Genomic DNA, 24,095 nt, shown 5'->3' on the forward strand with positions numbered 1-24,095 from the left:
TATTTAAATTGACGCTTCATTTTCCTATGCCAGGTAGCCTAATCTACATGCTTCTGTCGCCAGAGGCATGTAGTCTAGACGTACCCTGAGTGATACAGAGAAGGAAGATTGTGGCTTCTAATTATCATTGCGTATAATACAAGAAGAAGGGAACAATCAATGAAATGGAAAGGCAGCAATTTAAAAACTGACTAAAGGAAGTACTATTTGACTCAGTCCACAATTAGGCTACAGGTCTCAGTAGCACAAGATTTAGTTGAGAGCATGAGTTTAACAGAATTATAAAAAAATATTGGTCATTTAGATGGAAATTGTGATTCTTGGCAGTTAGATTAGAAAGATCAAAACAATGTTTATAAGGGATGTAAACTCTCATGCTTCAGGGCATTAACTTTTAATAGATGGGAATTAGGAAGGAACCTTTTTTATAAAGATTTTCTTCCATACCTGTCCAGTGCAGGACTTCTTGTGCTTTCTTGTGGCACTGGCCACTTTCTGGGTCATGATACTAGACTAGAGTGTTCATTGATCTAATGTGGTATAGCATGTTCTTATGTTCTTGCTATGATTTACTCTAAGGATGTGTCTAAACTACATGGCTCCATCGACGGAGCCATGTAGATTAGGCTGATCGGCAAAGGGAAATGAAGCCGCAATTTAAATAATCACGGCTTCATTAAAATTTAAATGGCTGCCACGCTGAGCCAACAAACAGCTGATGAGCTGTTTGTCGGCTCACTGCGCTAGTCTGGACGCTCCCGCGCCAACCTGAAAGCCCTTTATAGACCTCCCCATTATGCCTCGTAGGATGTGGTTTACCGGGGTGGTCGATAAAGGGCTTTCATGTTGGCGCGGGAGCGTCCAGACTAGCACGCTGATCAGCTGTTTGTCTGCTCAGCGCGACAGCCATTTAAATTTAAATGAAGCCGCAATTATTTAAGTCACGGCTTCATTTCCCTTTGCCAAACAAACAAATCTACATGGCTCCGTCGACAGAGCCATGTAGTTTAGACATACCCTAAGAGATTATATTTTGTTTACAGAAAAAAAATGCAAGTGAAGTTACATTTTCATTCACTGGAAGGATATACTTGGGAAAATGAAGTTTCCTCACATAACTGTCCTTTGAGCTCAGTTACGAGGTGATTTCCTTCATTCCCTCTGCTCCTTTTTTACTAGTTTCACATCCCACACATTTGATGCCTACTCATAGGCAGACAGTAATTTGCTAGTGATTCATGAGTCAGTCATTTCAAAAGGAAATTCATAACTAACGCAGCTCCAAGGGTGTTTGAAACTGTACACCTGACTGAGCCAGACATCCTCATGGACTCGAGTCAGTCCACTTCACTAAACTTTCTCCTTTATAGTTAATATGATCTGTATCATACATGTTCATTTTTTGTGTGTGGACTTAGTGCTAAGACTGACTCATGAATCACTAGCAAATTACTGTAACTGAAATTAGAATTTATCTAAAGGTTCATACAAACCCCTATGAGTCAAAGCCTCTGAGTTTTGCATTGTCTTAGTTATTAACACCTGATCTCACAGACAGAAGAGTTGCCAAGATACCCTGAGAAGAATTTAAATCCCTGGCCCAATTGTTTGTTTATGGCAGTAAAACAAGAATGTGATGGTTATCCTGTCATGGAATGACACATCATCTCATGATTCTGTGTAAAATGTCAAGTAATTTAATGTACAGTAACAAAGTGGCAAAACTACCTGATTGAATAAAGCTAGACGTAGCACTCAGAAGAGTGAAATCTCTCAGAGAACATATCTTTTCTCTTAAATCAGTTGTTGTGAACCTATGGTCTTGGTATGAATATTAACAACTTAAAGAACTGTCTCTGTAGTATTTGACTGTCAGGGGGGCTTAGTGGAATATCCAGGAAGTGCACTTGCCTGCTTCTGGGAACCAAATGAATTCAGGGGACAACCAATGAATAGCCGAAACAGGAGTGAGGAGTCCCAAGCTTCAGGCAAGAAATCCAGCCTGAGAGTGCACTAGGTCTAGAGGGGTGAGACATAAAATGGATTAACCTTTGGGTGAACAGTGTCTGGTGGAGTAGGTAACTGAAACTTTTATTTATATTTTCTCATTATCCTTTTCTATTAAATGAGACTCTCTGAAGAGAGTCCTCTATAATACTAGGAAGCTTACTTTGGCTTGTTTATACCCTGGGAGAGGGGAAACTGAGGCAGGGTCTCATCTACAATATTGTGTCCAAACACAGAAGGACGTGCTGGAGAAACCACCTTGGCCACGATTTGCAACTCTAATGCACTCCTGGGGTATGTCTAGACTACATAACGGAGCCATGTAAAGTAGTTTACTCAGCTTCATTAAAATAAAAATGGCAGCCACGCAGTGCCGACGATCAGCTTGATCCGGCACAGCGCAGCAGTCTAGACATGGCGCGGTCGACAAGGGAAGCCTTTGTCGACCGCTCCGGTATGCCTCATGAAACGCATCCAAATTCCCTCCCAGAGCTTGCACCTCTCACCCCTTTCCACACCCAAATCCCTCATTCCCACCCCAGAGCCCGCACCTCCTGTCTCAGCCCAGTGAGTAAGGGCTGGGAATAGCAAGTGATGGAGAGGAGGAGAATGGAGAGGGCAGGGCCTCAAGGAAGGGATGGGGTCTCAGGAAAGGGATGGGGGTAGACCTTGGGTGGCCTAGACATTTAAAAAGTGATTTTGGGTGTAAAAGATCACTTCATTAAAATAAAGGAGCTGAGATTGTCCTCCCAAAAAGCAAAGAGGGCAAATGGACGATCTGCAGCATCACTACAAACATGTTGCTTTAAGACTAGCTGCATGCAATTCTCGGGGAGGGGTAGGGAGAGGGAGAATCACTCTCTCAAGTCAGACTGCGAATTCCTCCTAAGACACTCCGCCAGTCTTGGTCAGTGGCACGGAGGACAGCGTAGATGAGGAAGGTGAGGGGGAGAATACGCAGCAGGCAACTGGGGCAACCAGTTTTGCCGAGAGCCAAGAACTTTTCATTACTTTAGAAACAATTCCCTTCCCCCAGGACATTTCAGTTGGGCATTGATTTCGGGGAGGCACTTCTGGTGAGTTTAATATATATATATATATATATTTTTGGTACAAGTGGGTTAAGGAAAATGAGTGTGAGGTGGTGATCTGTGGCATTCTCTGTAACTACTCAGTGCAGGGGATCAGGAACAGCTTGTTTATGTATCTGGAGATGGAGCCAGAATCCTCCCTGCACATCTCCATGAACCTGTCATAGGGGAACTCTTTAATCCTTCTCACAAGGTTTCTGGGGAGGCCTCCGCTGTCAGACCCCTTCCCACGCCAAGCCAGCAGTAAGTGGTCTACCATCACTGCAGCACAAAGCATTGCAGCATAAGGCCCAGGTTTCTGGCCACATTGTCAGCATCAGCTCCTTATCACTCTGTGATTCGAAAAAGACTGTTATCTTGCATGGCAGCCTAGATGAAAGGGGAAGCTATTAGCTGCTGCCTTTGCTGCTAACCTCCATTTGCCCAACCCCAGGGAAGCATGGCTTCAACCTCTGGCACCCCCTTCCTTCCTCCTGCTCTTCCACCTGCCGCCTTCTGCAGGATGGCACAGTACCACTCTCTTGAAAAGCAGGGTGTGCTGGACACAGATGGCAGCTGCATGAGCCACCGCCCTTCCCAGCCAGCGTGACCAGATCCTGTCTCCCTCCTGCCTGCAGGCTCCTGTGGATGGGAAAGTAGCACTCTCCCGGGAAATGGTGTGTGCCAGACACAGAGGGCAGCTGCATGAGCCGCTACTGTGCCCAGCCAGCAGAACCGGACCCCCCTCCCACCTGCAGGAACATGCCCTGGCATGTCCCTTACCATGCTTGCCAACAAACCGAGTCCAACTCCTCCCCTAAGAACTCTGTTGTGTACCTGCTGCATAGTGGACACTTAAAAGCATAACTGAAGCCTTGCACAGAACACATCCCTAGTGTCTTTAGAGAGACCTTCATTGTATGTTAACAGATTGGGATTTAGGCTCCATAAATCTCTGGAAAAGTCTGCCCTTAACTTTTCAGTACAGCAGGAAGCTTGCTGTGCACACCCCCAACTCCGCCAGCTGTCCATCTGGTGCAATTCCACGGGTGAAAACAGACAAGGGATGAAATGTTCAAAGAGCAGATGCAAAACACCTGCTTGGACAAGGAGTGATTAGGGGAATGAAGGAGCATGCTCCCAGAGAAGATGCGCACTGAATATGAGGACAAGAGAGCATGCAGGGACTAGGAACTGAGAAACCAGGAGAGGTTGATATTGTCTATGGCGGCTTTCCAGGATGTGTTCCTCCAGAGGTTCCCCTCCAGTCATTGTGGAGCAACATTCCCTCATTTCCTGGGTCCATAGACAGCTCTCCCAGGGGCCCTAGAAAGCAGGGCTGGAGGAAATGTGAGGTGAAGGGAAGCCTCAACCTGCTGTGCTGCATCCTGGAGCAAAAGATTTTCCTTTCCACGCCACTGATTCCCCCTATCTCTCTCCCCCGCAAACTCCTTTTCTTTTCCATTTGTGTGCTCCCAATGTTAATTTTCCAGTCTGTGAAGAAAGTTCCAGCTTGCAGCTTTGTGAAAAGACAGGAGTGCCTAAAGATTCATGCATCGTGCACCTTTCCACACCATCCCACATTGATGTCAGTGAAAAGGCCATTGTGATCCACCAGCGCCTGCAGCACCTGCGAGAAGTACTCTTTGCAGTGTATGTTCTCCTCGGCAAGGTGGTTGGGGTCCAAGATAGGGATGTGTATTCCATCTGTCACCCCACCATAGTTGGGGAACCCCCAACTTGGCAAAGCCCTTCACCGTGTCCTTCACATTTTGAAGAATGACTTCCCTCTGCGGTAAGAGGGTATTAATTGCCTTGGCCACTTGAATCACAATAGCCCCCACTACAGGCAGTCCCCGGGTTACGTACAAGATAGGGACTGTAGGTTTGTTCTTAAGTTGAATTTGTATGTAAGTCGGAACTGGTACATATTGTAGGGGAAACTCTAGCCAAACATTTCTCCAGAGCTCAGTTTTATTCTCCCACATCTCACTTCCCTCCGTCCTTTATTCTCAAGCTGAGGTGTCTGCTGAGAAAAGCCGCTCCCCGTCTCCCTGGTCTGCTGGGAGGGGTGCTAGCTTTGCGTCTCCCTGGTCTGCTGGGGGGAAGCAGCTAGTGCGGGGTTGCCTCACCCCGTTTGTAAGTAGGGATCTGATGTAAGTCGGATCCATGTAACCCGGGGACTGCCTGTATAGATTTTCCCACAGTGAATTGATTCCCAACTGACTAGTAGCTATCTGGCATTGCAAACTTGCAGAAGGCAATTGCTACACGCTTCTCCACTGTCAGAGTGGGTCTCATTCTGGTATTCTTGCATCTCAGGGTGGGAAAAAGCAATTACAAACTTCAGTGAAAGCTGCCTTGCACATATGGAAGTTTTGCAGCCACTGCTCATGTGGTCCCACCACTCTGTCCTTGTCTGTGGGCAACAGAACTGGCATTCCACTTGTGTCCGGGGGATCGAATGCTGTTGGCATTTGCAAGTTGGTCAACTGAAGTGCTTCACATAGGAGCATGTTTATGACCTTCTGTGATTCGTCAGATTTTGGTAGACACTTAATATGCTCTGAATATACTCCAGCGTAAGTCACACAATGGTTAGCGTCATTATCACAATTATTTGATGTGCAGAAAGTTCCACCCTGGGGTCCACTGCTATAGTGTCTGCACCGGTAGACAGTTAAGAAAGGGTACAAAAAGACTGTTTACTGTTACAATAAGGCAAAGGTGAAGTGAGTAGGGGTATGTCTACACTACCACCCTAGTTCGAACTAGGGTGGTAATGTAGGCAACTGGAGTTGCAAATGAAGCCCGGGATTTGAATTTCCCGGGCTTCATTTGCATCTCACCGGGCGCCGCCATTTTTAAATGTCCGCCAGTGCGGACTCCGTGCCGCATGGCTACACGCGGCACGGACTAGGTAGTTCGGACTAGGCTTCCTATTCCGAACTACTGTTACTCCTCGTTTCTTACCCTAGATGAGTACATTATGGGATGCTGATGACTATTCCCAGAACCACCAGAGCACAGTTTTGGTCCCGGTGTCCACCAGGAACTTAACCCAGAATGCAAAGGGGCACATACAGTTTCCCACAATACATCGCTCTCAAAGTCGACAGCAGCCTCCCAGCTGGGCATGCACTACTGCAACCTACTTTGAACAGCATCGAATTCTCTTGCAAAGTGGGAACATACACCTTTGACTTAACAAAATCAGGCAGTAAAATATTGACCTTAATAAATTCCATCTAAGATCACAGTAATGCCCTTAGTCACTTATCAGGGTCTGGAGTTCTGTATTCAATTCTGAATTCTACGTATGTGACCTGGTCAGATTTTTAAAGGTATGTGGGTGTTGGAAGATGCAACTAATTTAGGAGCCAAGGCACTTGTGGACAGAGGGACATCAAGGAAAGCTAATCTGAATTTAGTAAAGATGTATGTTTGAACATTAATTGAATGTTTAAATCCCTTTGTTGCCATAATTCAGAATTATGAGGAACTTAATTTGGTTTAGTTTAATCCACTTTGTCAATAACTTAAGATAAACCCATGTGTTAAGATCCTTCTTCAGATCCTTCTTTAAATCTCATTTTTTAAAGTGTCTAAGTGTAGCTCTGCACTACAGAGATAGGTCGATGTAAGGCAGCTTACATCAGTTTAACTTTATCAGAATTGCCAATTTTGGTTTGATGTATTTGGTTGCAAAAACAGAATGGACAATACTTCCTGGAGAGAGCTAAATGTGCTTCCTTTCTAACAGGCTGCAGAAATGGCAACAACAAAATAGCTGCTGTCTCTCTGCAGATAGACAGTATTCATAGGTATTTAAAGGAGCTCTATGCAAAATAAAGAGGTTTCATCACATGACAATTTTTCATTAAAAATTAATCTGTATTTCTGGGAGACTCCAGGGTAATAGGGAGGGTAGGCAACCCTAAACTCTGTAACTGGAAGAGCTGCATTTAGTGTACACAATGTAACTCTCCCGTTACATGAGAGACATAGCAGTTATGTCGATGCAATGGAGTGTCAGTGTAGACCCTCCATTGTTTACATCAGTGGTCCCCAACCTTTTGAGGTTGTCGGGCGCCAGGGGGCGTGGCCGTTCGCCCGCCGGGCACCAGGGGGTGGGGACACTTGCGCGCCCGGGGGCGGCCCCCCCCATAGCCACGGGGCCAGGGCCCCCCCATAGCCCCGGGGCCGGGGGCCCCCTCCAAGGGCTGCGCGCCCGGGGCCGGCGCTCCCCCCCGCAAGCACCGCGCGCCCAGGGCCGGCGCTCCCCCCCGCAAGCGCCGCGTGCCCGGGGCCGGCGCTCCCCCCGCAAGCGCCGCGTGCCCGGGGCCGGCGCTCCCCCAAGCGCCGCGTGCCCGGGGCCGGCGCTCCCCCCACAAGCGCCGCGCGCCTGGGGCCGGCACTCCCCTGCTCCCCCCACAAGTGCCGCGCGCCCGGGGCCGGCGCTCCCCCCCACAAGCGCCACGCGCCCGGGGCCGGTGCTCCCTGCAAGCGCTGTGCCATGTGCCCGGGGCCAGGCCAGCCCCGAGCACCTGGCGGGCGCATGCAAATGCCCCCACAGGCGCCATGGCGCCCGCGGGCACCGTGTTGGGGACCACGGGTTTACATAGACTGTTGCTGCCTTTCAGAAGCCATCCCACAATGCCCCACTCCAGCAGTTATATCAGTGCAAGCACTGCTGGTGAGGTTGGGCACAGCTGACCAAAGGAGCATAGTGTAGAACATGGTGGGGAACCTCAGGGCCATGGGCCAGATATAGTTCCTGGCTGGCCTGGATCCGGCCCCCAAGGCTCAGGGCTCCCACCCTCAGCATTGGGGAACCCATGCCTACTGCAGGACTGGAGCACACAAAATCTACTAGCCTGGATCCCATTAGGTTCTGATGTATGAGGGGGATGTGGGGTGTGTCTTTCTTCTCAGTTAGGGGCCATGTGAGTGAGGACAGGTCTTTTTTTCCTTCTTCTCACTTTTGTGCAGCCCATGACTAATTTTTCTGTGGGTCGGCAGCCCCCAACCCAAAAGAGGTTCCCTGCCCCTGCCGTAGACATATAAAAGCAGTTTAATTACTGCAGTGGCTGTACGTGAATGTAACTTAGGTCAGTTTAATTTTGTAGCATGCAGTTGCGCTAAGGTACTCTTGAAAATTACCTGGGCTCCTAAGTCAGATATTGTAATGCTGAGCAGAGCATTGCATAATATCTTTAAAAATCCAGGCCTTAGTCTCTATGTTCCTCAGTTTTCCTGTGAAATGGGAAGCTAGTGCTTCCTTTTTCTCTCCTCTATTTAGATTTCAGCCTAGAGATGCTCTCTTAGGCCAGGTCTACACTACAGATTTATATTGCTATAACTGTGTTGTTCAGGGTAGGGATATAAAGTCCCATTTAATTGATTAACCAGTTAAATGTTATGTTTATTTAACCATTTAACTGAATAAAGGGATAGCATTCCAGAGCATGCTCCCCCCGGAGCAGTCTCTGCCTGGTGTGTGCCCAGGCCTTCTGTGGACAGGGACTGCTCTGACCAGGCTGGATTACCCTTGTCTAGGGCTTGACAAACGGCAGCGAAAGCCGCTCGCCAGCCCCGCATTGCGCATGTGCAAGAGCCACATTGCGCCTGCGCACACCACCAGTAAACGGGGCGCGCGGGTTGAAATCTACTTGCCACGGGCAAGTAGATTCTATAGTTTGTTGAGCCCCTCCATTGTCCATGGCAGGCACTGTGGGTCTGGAGCAGCCTCCTCCCCCACCCATTAACCAGAACCAGTTAACCTTTCACAGGCCTGCACAACTCGGAAAGCGACGAGGGCCATATTACTCCAAAGAAAACAGCTGCGGGCCGCAAGTAGGAATGCTATCCCAAAAAATACCAAACACACGGCTAAAAATTTTTGTTGAGAAAAAAAAAAAAAGAAAAACCGCATGTCTCCACTTGGCCCCCTGGTATTTGTCTCTCCGGGTATGTCTACACTACCCCCCTAGTTTGAACTAGGGGGGGTAATGTAGTCATACGGAGTTGCAAATGAAGCCCGGGATTTGAATTTCCCGGGCTTCATTTGCATAAAGCCAGCCGGCGCCATTTTTAAATGCCGGCTACGTCGGACCACCTCGTGGAACGAGGTGTACAGCTAGTTCGGATTAGGAAGCCTAATCCGAACTAGCTAGTCCATGCCGCGTGTAGCCACACGGCATGGGGTCCGACCTAGCCGGCATTTAAAAATGGCGCCGGCCAGCTTTATGCAAATGATGCCCGGGAAATTCAAATCCCGGGCTTCATTTGCAACTCCGTATGACTATATTACCCCCCCTAGTTCGAACTAGGGGGGTAGTGTAGACATACCCTCTTTCACCCTGCCCCTTGGTGTCTTCCCCTTTTTCCTGACCTGCCCCCCTCCCCTCAGCACAAGCCCCTTCCCCTCCCCTACCTGGCTTCTGCCTTTTTGAATCCAGCGGTCACTGACCATGACTTCACGCCAGCATCCTGGCATCTGCCGTCGTCCCACCCTCTGGCTCGCACCTCGCCTCTTCATGCCGGAGCTGCACGCAGGCAGCCCAGTGGCAAGAATCACTGCACTTTCCCCTCCCCGGCAGTGCTCCGCTCCTCCGCCCTACCAGCGGATCGGATGGGGCCACGCTGCCCATAGTTGTCACGGGCCGCACAGTGAGCCCCTGCGGGCTGCATGTGGCCCTTGGGCCGTATGTTGTACAGGCTGACCTTTCACATACTTATTCAAAGGTGTGAAAAATCCTTAAGCAGTGTTCCCTCTAACATTTTCTATCCTTGGGTGGGTTGAATTTTCTTATGTATACCACCAATATTGACAGTGTGTGGATGTGCGCCACTAATACAAACAAAATACACACACATAGTTTTAAGCAGTCCATCTGTGTGGAAAAAAATATATTAAAACAAGAGATATCTAACAAGGAGCAATACTTGAAATATGTAATATGAAATCAAAGAAAAAAGAAAATTAACACTACCTTTGGAGTACATGTATCAACCTTTCTAACAGCTCAAGCTATTACTTGCTACTTCTGACTCATAAGAGCCAGAATTCTACCACATAACAAAGATCTGGTCTTAATGCTATTAAATTTACCATGTATTAATTAGTAACACAGGATTTAAAAAAAAAACATTAAGATCAGAATTTTAGATGTCTGCAACAGTCCAAAGATAGAATGTTAAAAGAATCTTTTTCTTTCTTATCTTAAGCCTTTAACACCTAATGTAAACTTTGTTTGAAATATAGTCATGAAAGTGTCCTGGCACACGCACACACACTCCTTGCAGCTTGCTCCCCACCCAACCCAGACAAACAGCAGTGAGTTAGATACCCCAAACAAACTGCCCCTTACTTCCACCTCACTGCACAGATGCTAGTACCCCCATGCAGACAGCCCTTTACCTCCCCCTTCCCAGGAGGCTTGAGAGTGCTGAATTTCTGCCTCTCTCTTCTCCTGCAGCAGGATGCTCTAAACTCCTCTCCCCTCCCCTCTGACTCCTGAGCAGCCAGTTACTTACTCCCTCCCCCTCACCACTAATTTTCTCCTTATCTCCCTTTTTACTGGCTCTTTGAGTGCCTCAGTCCAAGCAGGCAGCTAGCTCCAGTTTATCTGCTTTCTCAGTAAGATGCTCACCCTTCCCTTCCCCACCCCCATCAGCTGATTTCCATGCCTCTGCAGGAGCCTGCAACTTACAAGGAACCTTGCCCTTGAGCAACTGAATTATACTGACCTACTCAGGTGTAGATAGCACTATATCGGTTAGATAGTTTCTCCTGTCAACATAGCTGCTTTCGGCATCTTTCTTGGGGAGCTGAATTTACTACACCCACAGGAAAACTTCTCCTGTTAGTATAGGACCCCTTCACTTAAGCATTACAGCAGTGAGCTGTGCTGATGCAGAGTTTTAAGTGTAGATTTGTAGAACCACTGAGTTAGATAGAAACAGAGAATTAAAAGGCATCACTAGGGTCATTTAGTCTAATCCCCTGCCAATAGGCAGTTTTCTTGTGAGATGCAGCATTTGTTGTTAGAGCCTTTTAAAAATTATAATGGAATTTGATTTAAAAATAGGTAAATTAAATGACTGTAGATCTGCCCTACCAGGAGTTTGTAAAGCAATTTGCACAATGGTTCCCAAATGTTGATTTGGGATCTTGAGGACTAGTGCAATAATTTTGAATATTACAGAGAGGGAAAGATGAAGATATCTCTCTCACTCTCCAGTATTTCTCTGCTGTCCTCCCTCATGACTGGCTCAAAAATTGTACATGTCTGTATTTTGATGACACGACTGAGTGCAATGATTTTTTGCTCAGTCTCTCAATCTTCCAGGAAGGCCCTAGTTTTTTAAAACATCCATTTCTTTTATTTAACACCATATAAATAAGTCTTTAAGCTTTATGTTTTAAATTGCTTTGTTAATCACTGTTCCTGTAGTGTAGAATGAACGTAAAACTTTTTTTTGTTAACCCTACTAGATGGCGCTGAGAGAACTAGGGAGCACATAACTTCATGCCCTTCAATCAGCGTAAGAAAAACACACTTTCTACTGATGTAAATCCTTGCTCACTTTCACAAGCCTAAACATGCAAGAAGTGATTAACTCTCTTTGTCAAGGTTGCAGTTTTCACAGGTTACTACAGTTTCATCACGTCCAGTGTGGAATTAACTTCCATAGCCTATAGCCTATGGCCTTAATTCAAAGATAAAAAGGATTAGCAGGGAAAAAAAGCCTACTAGACATAGCACCCCATTTAAGCTTTCCCTGCTACTGCTGCATCTCTAAGAAGTAATTAATAGTAAACTGGGATAGAGCTGCTTAACCCAGAGATCAGATGAAGGATTGTTCGGCCTCATGTGAAAGGATGTGCTGTCCATTTCAGGAAACTTTTTTTTTAATAAAGTTTTCAGCGGCTCAGAGTTTCAAATCATTGTTTTACAGTAATCTTAATTTTGCTAGAAAATTGTTTCCTTTCCATCCATTTGGTCTCTGTTGCAAATGATTTGGGACCAAATTCATCACTCGTTTTACTTCATAGTAAAGTTGTACCAAGAATGAATTCTCTCTAGTCTATCAACTGGTGCACTCTTCTGTCTGACAATCTGTTTTGTTTTCATGGCACATCTTCCAAAGAGACTATCATATTTTAAAGAAAACAAATCCACCTATTTAAATTAGATGTGATAAGAGTTCAAATGTTATTTAAAAGGTTAAAACATTGCCAATTTTTGTACTGTAAGTGTATGGATGACACCAGCATCAAGATTTCCTCAGCCCATATGCCCAAATTTCCTTTCAAACTATGATATTACATAGAATCTAATCTGGGTGTTATTTGGATTAATATTGTCTCTATTGGGGTAGGTGTTTTGTTTTGTTTGCAACTGTTAGAAAGGAACTAAGGGGTTGTTTGATTTATATACAAATATGTGTCTTTTTTCTCCATATGTCAGGTTCCTTTTCCTTTGTGACATTAGCACAAGAATTCCACAGGTGAGTAAGTAAAATTCAAAATAGATTAGACATTCCAGTTAATTTTGTCGCATCCAATCTTGTCCTATTGATAACAGCAGTCTAAAGTCTTCATAATGCTGCACATAATCATGTGAGCTCTCTACAGCTGGAGATCAATTTATTCCTTGAAGCCTGAGGATTAATAATAGTCTTGGTGATTTTATCCCACATAGTGTGAATATAATGCACTGCTGTTCCTTTGCAATCATATAGGATAAATAATTGAGTCACTTAGGACAGGGCACTTCTTCTGCATTTCATTCAGTAATTGTATTAGTTCAATGATTGTGTTCTGAACACAATTCTGCAATAGATGTAACCAAAGGAAAATGTATTTCATCCACTGAATTAGGAATAGAGGAGACAATGTAGGGTTGGGGAACTGCCATAAGGCATTTTTTGTGTGAGTAACAGAAATTTGTGTGGTAATTCAAAAAATTTTCCTCCTTTTTCTTTTTTAAATTTTAATACTTAACTGTTCTTAAGAAACGTCTGGGCAACAGTCAGTGTTAACAAGCAAGTAACTGGCACATTATATATAATTCAATAATTTACAAACTCTGTAGAAGGTCAAATACAGGAAACTTATGTATCTTGCAGGGGGGTGGGAAATGCAGCATGGACAGATTTTTTTCCCCCTCTTCATTTCATATAAGGTTAGTTTAATATCTCAATTAGGAATCTGAGTTTTAGTCCAAGTTATTTAATACAATACAAAGTTATTTAATATCTTAACAACACTTACTAATGTACTTAATTGTACAGTACATGTTTTATTTGTTCCGCTAGTTTGTCTTGCACTAAAAGCCCTAGTTCTGCACCAGGAGCCCATTTGTGCTAAGTGTTGTGCAAACAGAGATGCAAAACAAGTCCTTCTGTTCAAAGACTGTACTCTTATTAGTCAGTCATGTATTAAGTCTCACAATATCCTCTCTGAAATGCACTCACTGATCTATTTTTAATGGACCCAAAACCTTTAAAGATCACTCTCCAAAGTAACCCACTCTTCTGCTCCCAGCTTTTATTCAACAGAATACCCTTGCTGTCTCCTTTTCTATTGACTGGTTATTGCTGCACCTGTGAATCTTCAAATTACCTTCACCTGATTGGGCAACTAGTGTTTGGCTGTCACTTTTTCTGCCTGTTTGGGAACTCTGTTCTCTCCTGCCCTATTCAGGTAAGAGCTCCTATCATTATGAACTTGAGGGAACAAAGATTAAATTAAACAATATTGGGGAGGGTGGGGTTCTGTTACTGACATACATTAGTATTCGCTTCCAACTGTAGCTGATCTATTGTCATGTTATACCTCTTTGGGGAAAGGGGTGAAATGTTGTAGTGATTAGTAGAAAGTACAGGGGAGAAATCTCAGTACTAGCAATATGCTATCTCTATCAAATTCATTCACCTGAAGGTGGAATGCTATGGAAACTTTTGTTACCAAGATTGAATGTTTTGAAAAGATACAATAACATGAATAGCAATTTATAATTAGAGCTGGCCAAATAATTTGCAATGATCAAAACCAGATTTATTTCATATTTATTTGTCAGCAGCTATGCCTCAAGAACTTGTTCATGTATTGAAATTGGCTGAGGTAGGGATTCTCAAAGCAGCATAAATCAGATCCCAACTCCAATTAAAGATCAGTGGGAGCTAGGGTCTTAGCTCCCTAAGGCTTCTTTGAACATCCTGGCCTAAATGTCTTGTGTAGGCAAGCTTCAGCCTTTGTAGATTACTGACAAACTGCTTTCCTTCCTTATTTTCTCTGAGTAGCTGCTATTTGCAGCTCAGTGTTTGAGCTGTGTGACTGTCCACCTTGGTCATGTGCTATCCTGTACTGTACATTTGACACAGCCAACTTTATGATTTGCACAGACTTAAGATGCTAGTTCTCTTCCTACTTAAATTGCTTACTTATCCAATCCCATTGCCAGAGACCAAGGGAATCTAGTTCTAAATTGTTGCCTCTGCTCTGGCCCAGGTGGTTCAGTGGGAAGTCAAGCCAACATGAGCTACTGAGCATGAGTTGAACTGTGATATCGACAGTGGCTTTACTGGTACTTAAGGCTGGTCCTGGCCAGTGAGAGTTCCTTTCAAGTCTCTAAGGGTTGTATTACTTAATCCACTTAAATGAAACGTGACACCACCTCCCCCCCCCCCCCCCACCATCTGCTGTGGTATATAACAGTCTGTAAGAGGCAAGGATGGCAAAACATCACACTTTTGATCCCAGTTTTGAAAGAAAGTAGCACCTGTGAGTTCTTTCTTTAGCTATCAGAGGAATAAATTGCTCCAAAATTGCAATGTTTGCTGGTCTATAACATTTTAAGTACATGAGCACTTGTAAGATATTTTGGAAAGTTCTGCCAATTCCATCTCACTAGCCAAATATTTCCAATGGTCTCTATCTGCTGATTTATTATTATTAATCTTGTTTATTATGATAGCACCTCAAGACAAAGTAAAGATGGGCCTTACTGTACTAGGTACTGCACAAATGCTGAGTGACAGGCAGCCCTGACTCCAAAAAGTCTGACAATGATCAAAAAGATAATTAAACCCAGCACTGTGTTTTGTTTACATGTTTTGTTTTAAAATATCATATCGCTTGTTGTTGAACTTCCATGTTGAACTTCCACATATAGGCTACGTCTACACTGGCCCCTTTTCCGGAAGGGGCATGTTAATTTCAGAGATCGCAATAGGGAAATCTGCGGGGGATTTAAATATCCCCCACGGCATTTAATAAAAATGTCCGCAGCTTTTTTCCGGCTTTTAGAAAAGCCGGAAAAGAGCGTCTACACTGGCCCCGATCCTCCGGAAAAAGCGCCCTTTTCCGGAGGATCTTATTCCTACTTCAAAGGAATAAGATCCTCTGGAAAAGGGCGCTTTTTCCGGAGGATCGGGGCCAGTGTAGACGCTCTTTTCCGGCTTTTCTAAAAGCCGGAAAAAAGCTGCGGACATTTTTATTTAAATGCCGCGGGGGATATTTAAATCCCCTGCGGATTTCCCTATTGTGATCTCTGAAATTAACATGCCCCTTCCGGAAAAGGGGCCAATGTAGACGAGCCCATGGTGTCAGGTAGCATAAACATTTTATCACCACTTTTGCGGGCCAAAAACTTTCACCTCCTGGCATTTGCAGCACTGTTTGTACTAGTACTTGCTGCAGCAAGGCTTTTGTCATGGGGGGGTGAGTGTGTTTAAGTAACTGAGAACGATGAAAGCTTTGTCACTCAATTGCCAATGTAGACAAAGCCTTAGCCAGATGTAAGGCATAAGCCTTGGAAATCTTAAAAGTCCCATGGATTTTGACATTGGATAATATTTGGATCTTCTCTACAGATGACTGCTTCTTAAGTACTATGTAACTGTTACAGCAAACTTCAGTGGAAAAAGGAAACAGTTATCTGTTTGTTAGTAGAGTGTCATTTAATGTACACTGAGCTTTGAGTGCCAATATAGATATTTGTTTCTTTTAGGCAACTAAGAATGGGTCTTGATTTTCATTTACTTATTTTAGGTGGGAGAGAACTGGCAGTTATAAGACCAAGTTTTAAAGATCACTTGTAAAAGTCCATTTAGGCTGTAGGGTTAAAGGTTTATACCATATTACTCCCTCCCCATCCCAAATAATAAAAATAAATGTAATTAGCATGTCTGACCATCAGGAATAGTTAAATGTGTGGTATATGTAATAGATATTTTTTTAATAAGTGCTAGTGTGAAATTCTGAACCTGTTTCTTGGTGTTTTCAGGTAGTGCCTCTGAGCAGCTAGTTTCAGTCTCTTCCCACCACAAATAATCGTATTTATACTAGGGGGCTATGTCTAGACTGGCATGATTTTCCGTAAATTCTCTTAACGGAAAAGTTTTTCTGTTAAAAGCATTTGCGGAAAAGAGCGTCTAGATTGGCATGGACGCTTTTCTGCAAAAGCCCTTTTTGCAGAAAAGCATCCGTGCCAATCTAGATGCGGTTTTGTGCAAGAAAGCCCCGATCGCCATTTTCGCAATTGGGGCTTTTTTGCACAAAACAATACCACATTGTCTACACTGGCCCTCTTGCGCAAAAGCATTTGCACAAGAGGGCTTTTTCCCGAGAGGGAGCAGCATAGTATTTGCGCAAGAACATTGACAATCTTACATTAGATCGTCAGTGTTCTTGCAGAAATTCAAGTGGCCAGTGTAGACTGCTGGCAAGTTTTTCTGCAAAAGCAGCTGCTTTTGCAGAAAAACTTGCCAGTCTAGACGCAGCCGAGATGTTGAAAAGATTTGAAACTGCTGAAAAACTTAGCAGTTACATGCACCTGCAGCAGCACCCGGCTCCCAGTGTGCTCTAGTGCCCACTCTGTGTCAGAGGCAGCAGCGTGAGGCAGCAGCTGGCTCCCCTGGAGTGGGGTGGGAGCCTGCGGGTAACGGTGAATGTTAAGCAATGAGCCTGGGCTTATCGGTTAACTATTTACACATTCACATCTCTAATTTTATCCTATTTACTGCAGTGTCTGAGCATCATACAGTTTTTAATGTATTCAGTCTTTCAACACCTGGGGGAGGGGGAAGATGCCATTAGCCCCATTTAACAGATGGAAAACTGAGGCACAGAGAGGCTAGGTGACTGGCCTAATCACACAGGGGTTCATTGGCAGAACAGGGACTTGAACACAGGGAAGAGTCCTAACCAGTGGACGAAACTTCCTCTCGCTCTCCTGTCATAAAAAACTCCACCTCATTTCTGTTTGGACCAGATCCTGCTCCCTTTCATCCACCAAAATTCTTGTTGGTGTCAAGATCGGGCCCTTCATCTACAGCACTTCTCTCTCATCATGAGAAATGGGCGTGTGTGTATGAACGCACGTACTTTGAAATGTTTGCATAACTGAAGAAAGATGAGTGCAGCCTCTGGACTTGGCCAAGTCCCAGACAACCTAAATAGTGCTGTGCCAAATAAAAAAAGAAAAAGAAAAGTTTTTCAAGTTAACCAACAGTAATCAGCAGAGAGGTAATATGAGCTAAATTGCAATCCATAGCTGATGAACAACCACCATTCTACTGCCAAGCAAGCTACCCTACTTAATGAAATAAAATAACATACATCTGTGGCTTCCACTTATAATACATTAACTCATGACTCTGATTCTCAGTCAGACATGGAATGCTTTTAAAACAATATTACCCAAAATCTCAGCACAACTTGGCAATTGATACCTTACTTACAGTCTTGTCCCAGCATGCTAAAGCAGGGATGTCAGATTCAGTCTACAGAGAATGCTGAATGTTATCCATGCACCAGGGTACAAAATTAGGAGTGCACCCTTTGTTGAATCCTCAACAGAGTACCCACATCTATCAGTGGGAGGTTTGAACAAAGATCAAGAGAAGAATATGGCTTTTAGGGACTAACTAAACTTTGAGTTATTAACACTAAGGGCCCAACAGTCAATTCTGTATCCCTCATTGGGGGAGTCTGTTTTTCAGGACCACATCTATTTCTGCCCTTTTTTCTGTCTCACCTTCCCATTCTTCTTCTGTTTTCTCTCCTTTCCTAGAATCATAGAACACTAGAACTGGAAGGGACCTCAAGAGGTCATTGAGTCCAGTCCCCTACCCTCATGGCAGGACCTGACAGATATCTATCCAACTTGCTCTTAAATATTTATCTCCAGAGATGGAGATTCCACAACCTCCCTAGGTAATTTATTCTTGTGTTTGACCACCCTGACAGTTAGGAAGTTTTTCCTATTGTCCAACCTAAACCTCCCTTGCTGCAGTTTAAACCCATTGCTTCTTGTCCTATCCTCAGAAGCCAAAGAGAACAATTTTTCTCCCTGCTCCTTGTAACATCCTTTTAGACGCTTGAAAACTGCTAGCATGTTCCCTCTCAGTCTTATCTTTTCTAAACTAAACAAGCCCAGTGCCTTTAGTCTTCCCTCATAGCTCATGTTTTTCTAAGCCTTTTTCACGTTTCCTGTTTGCAGAGATGGAAAGTAACTAAGTAGAAATACTTAATTTTTTTTAGAAAATATTGTACTCTTTACTCCCCTACTATTTCCAGAAGTGCTTAGCTATTTGCTACTTTCAGAACCGTATCAACACCTTTTTATTAAAAAACAGTCTATATGCAGGGCCAGATCTGGTGTGTTGGGCAGAAGCGTGGTGCCACACACTCCTGCTCACCCTCCCCCTGGCTGGGGGAATGTGGTGTTGGAAAATGCTTGTGGGAGCGTTTCCCTGCTGCTCCCATTGGCCAGATTTCAGCCAATAGGAACAGCTGGGAGCAGCAGAGAGTGCGGACCCCCATTCTCCTCATGGCCATCCCTCTCCTGCACCCCCACTCCTGCCCAGCTTTTCCAGCCCTGGTCTGCTCCTGCAACCTCCCCGCTTCCAGACACTCCACTCTCAGCCTGCTCTTGCACCTCCCTCCCACCCAGGCCTCCGCCCTCACCCCCATCCCTATCCAACTCCCTGGCAACCCTCTCCCACACATTGAACCCCTCTTTTGGCCTCACTCCAGAGGCTGGGGAGCCCCTCACCAAATCTACTAACCCTGGGACCCCAAAAGAATTAATCTGGCCTATGGGAAGCTCTGAAACTTGGTCCTCCCTGCCTCTTCTCCCCTCCTTCCCCCGCTGAGGGACTGGCAGGGGACTGAGGTATCTCAGTTGGGGGCCACATCAGTGAGGGGTCTTGGGTTTTTTTGTTTTTGGGTTGGGGGTGGGGGTTGCCTCTCACTTGTGTGGCTCCTGACTGATTTTTCTGTAGATCAGTGGCCCCCGACCCAAATAATGATGCCCTATGATAACTCAGGTGGTTAACTATAGATGGCTACTTTTTACTTCTGGATACTTGAGTACAATTACGATGCGATACTTTTACTCAAGTAGTTTTCCAGAAGGATACTTTGACTTTTACTTAATTACATTTTTTTTCAAAGTAGCAGTACTTTTACTGAAGTCACTTTTTTGGGTACTTTTTCCATCACTGCCTATTTGTGTGTCACTTATTTCTTCCTTCAGCATTTACTTCCTTGCAGTGATTCCCAATAGGAATTTGCTCCTAGCCCCTCCCATTTCTTAAAATGATCAGCAATGAAATAATAGTACTTAATTCTAAAGCCTGCTGATTAGGGACGTGAATGGATAATGGCTAACTGTTACCAGGGAACGGCCTGCTGTGGGCAGAGAGCTGCTCCACTCCCCCACTGGGCTGCTGGCTCCCAGCCCACACAGTCTGGGAGCCAGCAGCCTTCCCCTGCTCCCCTGCCCCCACCCTGCTGCTGCTTCCAGCCCCACACAATGCTGCCAACTCCCAGGCCATGTGGGCTGGGAGCTGGCAGCCCAGCACGGGGTTGGAAGTAGCCAGGTTGGAGCTGTCGCTGCCCCCAGCACAGGGGCTACTTCAGCTCTCCCCTGTTTAATTAGTTAACTAGTTAAACTTAACATTTAACCGGTTAACTAATTAAACAGGATTCTACATCCCTGCTACTGACGATATTTTAACGCCCTGAGGATTTTTGAGGATAGGTGTGTTCAAGCTTCTCAAAGTTGTTATTTGAGGTTGGCTGCAAGCTGAGGAACTCAATGCCGTATTGAAATGATCTCTCTGTGACTGACCTAGCACTCTGTGTTCAGTAAATTCGGAAAGAGGTAGGATAGATCTCAGAAGATGTGACTCACACTCAGTGGCTGTGTCTACATTGGCACCCCTTTCCGGAAAAGGGATGCTAATGTAGACTTCGGAATTGCAAATTCCGTGGGGGATTTAAATATCCCCCGCGACATTTGCATTTACATAGCTGCCGCTTTTTTCCGGCTTGGGGATAAGCCGGAGAAAAGCGCCAGTCTAGATGTGATTCTCCGGAAAATAAGCCCTTTTCCGGAGGATCTCTTATTCCTACTTGAAAAGGGCTTATTTTCCGGAGAATCACGTCTAGACTGGCGCTTTTCTCCGGCTTATCCCCAAGCCGGAAAAAAGGGGCATCCATGTAAATGCAAATGCCACGGGGGATATTTAAATCCCCCGCGGAATTTGCAATTCCGAAGTCTACATTAGCATCCCTTTTCCGGAAAGGGGTGCCAGTGTAGACACAGCCAATGTGTATCTGTAACTTGCTGTGGCTCTTAATCTCTTCTAGTGGTTAGGTAACATTATAGAAGTTTGAATCTGCTACTGTCACTGCCTAAGTCCTGATGTTCTAACTGAAGCATTAGAGACTCATGAACGTGGTTTTTTTTTTTTTTTAACGTCAAGTTCCCGAATTCAGCCTCTGTAGATGACTCCTCCAAAGGTGGTGTTCCAAGCGGTGACTCATACAGGAATTTGAACTACTATAGACTGTTTGCTGGCTGAAATTAAGGGGTGCCAAATATGTAACTCTCATAAATCTAATGTGAGCATTTGTCTCTTCTAGAGACAGGAAGGAGGCCAATGATTCTTGAACTGTGGCTCCACCCCTTGCTCCTCTTCTTGTCCTGAGGCCCCGCCCCTAGCCAGGCCAGAAGCTGCAGCTGAGCCATGATAAGAATTGTCAAGGAAGCCCCAGACCTTCCACTAACCCTGGGTGAGGGGGCACAAGAGCAACTCCCAGCCCATGTCCCCATCTTCCTGGGCAACTCTTCCACAGCCTGGCTCCAGCTCCTGACCTGACCAGGGCCTGACACTGGCCCTGCTTTGGCACATCCTCTGAAACCTCAGGGAGCTTCAGATGCCTGGTTGAGAACCACTGCCCTAAACTGAAATGGTTATTTGCTCCCCTTATATCACTCAAAGTGCATCCTCTAGGCTTCCGGAGTCAGGGGCTACAGACATTGGTGTACTCATCAAATTATCTTTTGTTAGCTTAATTGCTTTCTTTAGCTTATATGTAAATGTAGTGTCTGGCTTCCCCTGGCACACTAGCAAATCCACTGTTCTTTGTCCAGAAAAGCCTGTTTATTAGATATGCTCTGAAAATGTATTTTAGGAACATACTTCCTTCACGTATACATAACTCTCTCCAGCCCTCTGTACATACATAATACAATGATATTCATGACCTGCCTATCACCAAGTGTTTTTAATCATACCACAATACCTTTATGGTGTGATTATACTGTATAAAATTTGATTCAGTTGCTTATTGGGGGTGGAGGGAGGTTCTCTCCCTGATTGTCACAGTAGGGGAATGTTTTTCTGTCTTGGAGAAATTGGTAGTGGGTGGTGATTGTGTAGTCTTTGCCAAAGAAACAGACAGGTTACACGCAATGAATTATCCCTTCTTGATTGCAGCACAACAAAGAGAGGGGAAGAAACACATGTACTACTTCTCCCTCTAGCCTACTTGTAAGAACTCCACTATCCCAGCCAGCCTGTGTTAGGTTTTTTTGATCAAGGACGGATAGACAGCTGGTGTTATGCTAACGGCTGCTGTTAGAAAGCTGCTTGTGCAAGCTGAAACACTGAGGGCTCCATGCAGGGCTCCATGTACTGTGTAAAATAGGCACTTGACAGAACTTGGGCAGCATCTTATAACTGTGGTGGGACTGGGAACTTAACCAAAATAGGGCACTGCAGAATTCATTAATATGAAAATAATGTTAGAAGAAGTTTGCCCCCAAATGGCAGCCTCAGGGCAAGGACAACTGCATTCTAAACGGGATACAGCTACATCCAGGTATATGCCAGTCATACGGGAAACACACTTGACTTCAGCTTCTCCATAATTGCAACCTAAAGGATAAGCTACATGTATAAAAAAACAAAGCCTGAGCAGGAACTCTGAGGGGTGTCCAAGAGACTTTTCATGTGTTCACACTTCAGCCATGACTAAAAGGTTCCACACCCATATTATAAAGTAGACTGTGCTAACTACTTAACAGTACACAGCAACACTACAAAATAACTTAGGAATGAGCAGGGAAGAATACCATCCAATTTTAACTGCAGGGAGAGTATTAGGTAGGCAGAATGTAATTGTCTAAATTAGAATTAGGTAATGAATTCAGGTAGGAATGGAAAGAGAGAATTGAGCAACTACCTATCTAACCTGAGGAGAGAGATGTTAATTTTACATCTCCTTGGTGTTGGTCTGAGTCACCTTTTGCCACTCCCTCTACAAATGGAAAGTACCAAAAAAGCCCTTTATTCTTTGGCTACTTGAGCATAGGTGAGTCTAGCTTTTTTAGTCTGTTTGGAATGGGCCAGAATATGCCTGAGGCAGAGCAATTAAGCAAAACGCTTCAAGCAAATCAAAATGGGTTGCTGAAGAGTGAGTTTAGTGTGAAGCTCTTGCATATCTGCCTTCAGAGAATAAGGAGTTCTGAAAGCGATGCCATTTGATGCATGAATCTTGCTATTCCATGAATCCTGAATTCACAGATGGTCAAGAATATTCACAAGAAGTGAAATTGAACACTGTAAGAACAAAAACAATGAGGAGTCCTGTGGAACCTTAAAGACTAACACATTTATTTGGGTATAAACTTTCATGGGCTGGAGTCCACATCATTAGATGCATGAAGTGGAAAGTTCAGTTTGGTGGGGATACATACAAAGATAGGAGGGTTACATTACTATGTGGAGTACTGGTGCTACCACAGCCAATTCAGTTAGAGTGGATATGGCCCATTCTCAACAGGTAATAAGAAGGTCAGAATACCATCTGGGCAAAAATGACTCCCTTGTAGTGAGCTAGCCATTCCTAATATCTATTCAGATACATTCTGATGGTGTCAAGTTTGCATATGAATTGCAACTCTACAGTTTCATGCTGCAATCTGTTTTGGAAGTTTTTTTGAACTTGGATGCTGTAAACATAACTGAAATCCACTTCCAGAATGAAAAGGTAACTGACATAATGATTTCCGATACGGGGGACTAATGAACTTTTCAGTTAAATCAAGCCATATTTCCAATATGACTTACAAGGAGGTGAGCCTCTGAGATTATTTGGGAACATATGCAGGATAGTTGTACTCTAAGGCTGAGATTAACAGCAGATACGGCGTTGAAGAGTCAGCGAAAGATAACCTGTTGAAAATAGAATTCTGTGTGGTATTTGCAGAACAGGAATTGATAACTTGAGGCTATCACTACACTAGGGCTGTGTCTAGACTGGCAAGTTTTTCTGCAAAATCATCTGATTTTGCTGAAAAACTTGCCAGCTGTCTACACTGGCCATTTGAATTTCCGCAAGAACACTGACGATCTCATGTAAGATCTTCAGTGTTCTTGCGGAAATACTGTGCTGCTCCCATTCGGGCAAAAGCCCTCTTGCGCAAATCATTTGCGCAAGAGGGCCAGTGTAAACAGCACGGTAATGTTTTCCGCAAAAAAGCCTTGATCGCGAAAATGGCAATCGGGGCTTTTTTGTGGAAAACCCCACCTAGATTGGCCACGGACGCTTTTCCGCAAAAAGTGCTTTTGCAGAAATGCGTCCTGCCAATCTAGACGCGCTTTTCTGAAAATGCTTTTAACGGAAAACTTTTCCGTTAAAAGCATTTT

At 44.7% G+C, this 24,095-nt stretch overlaps 1 protein-coding gene across 6 annotated transcripts in view; it reads right to left on the minus strand.

Moving 5' to 3' along the window:
• LOC142827259 (uncharacterized) overlaps window positions 1-24,095 on the minus strand; it is a 46,704-nt gene that overhangs the window by 8,105 nt on the left and 14,504 nt on the right. The window lies entirely within an intron of this gene.

This window comes from Pelodiscus sinensis, chromosome 2 (genome assembly GCF_052426305.1).
Source record: "Pelodiscus sinensis isolate ZL-2025 chromosome 2, ASM5242630v1, whole genome shotgun sequence".
Classification (NCBI taxonomy): Eukaryota; Metazoa; Chordata; order Testudines; family Trionychidae; genus Pelodiscus; species Pelodiscus sinensis.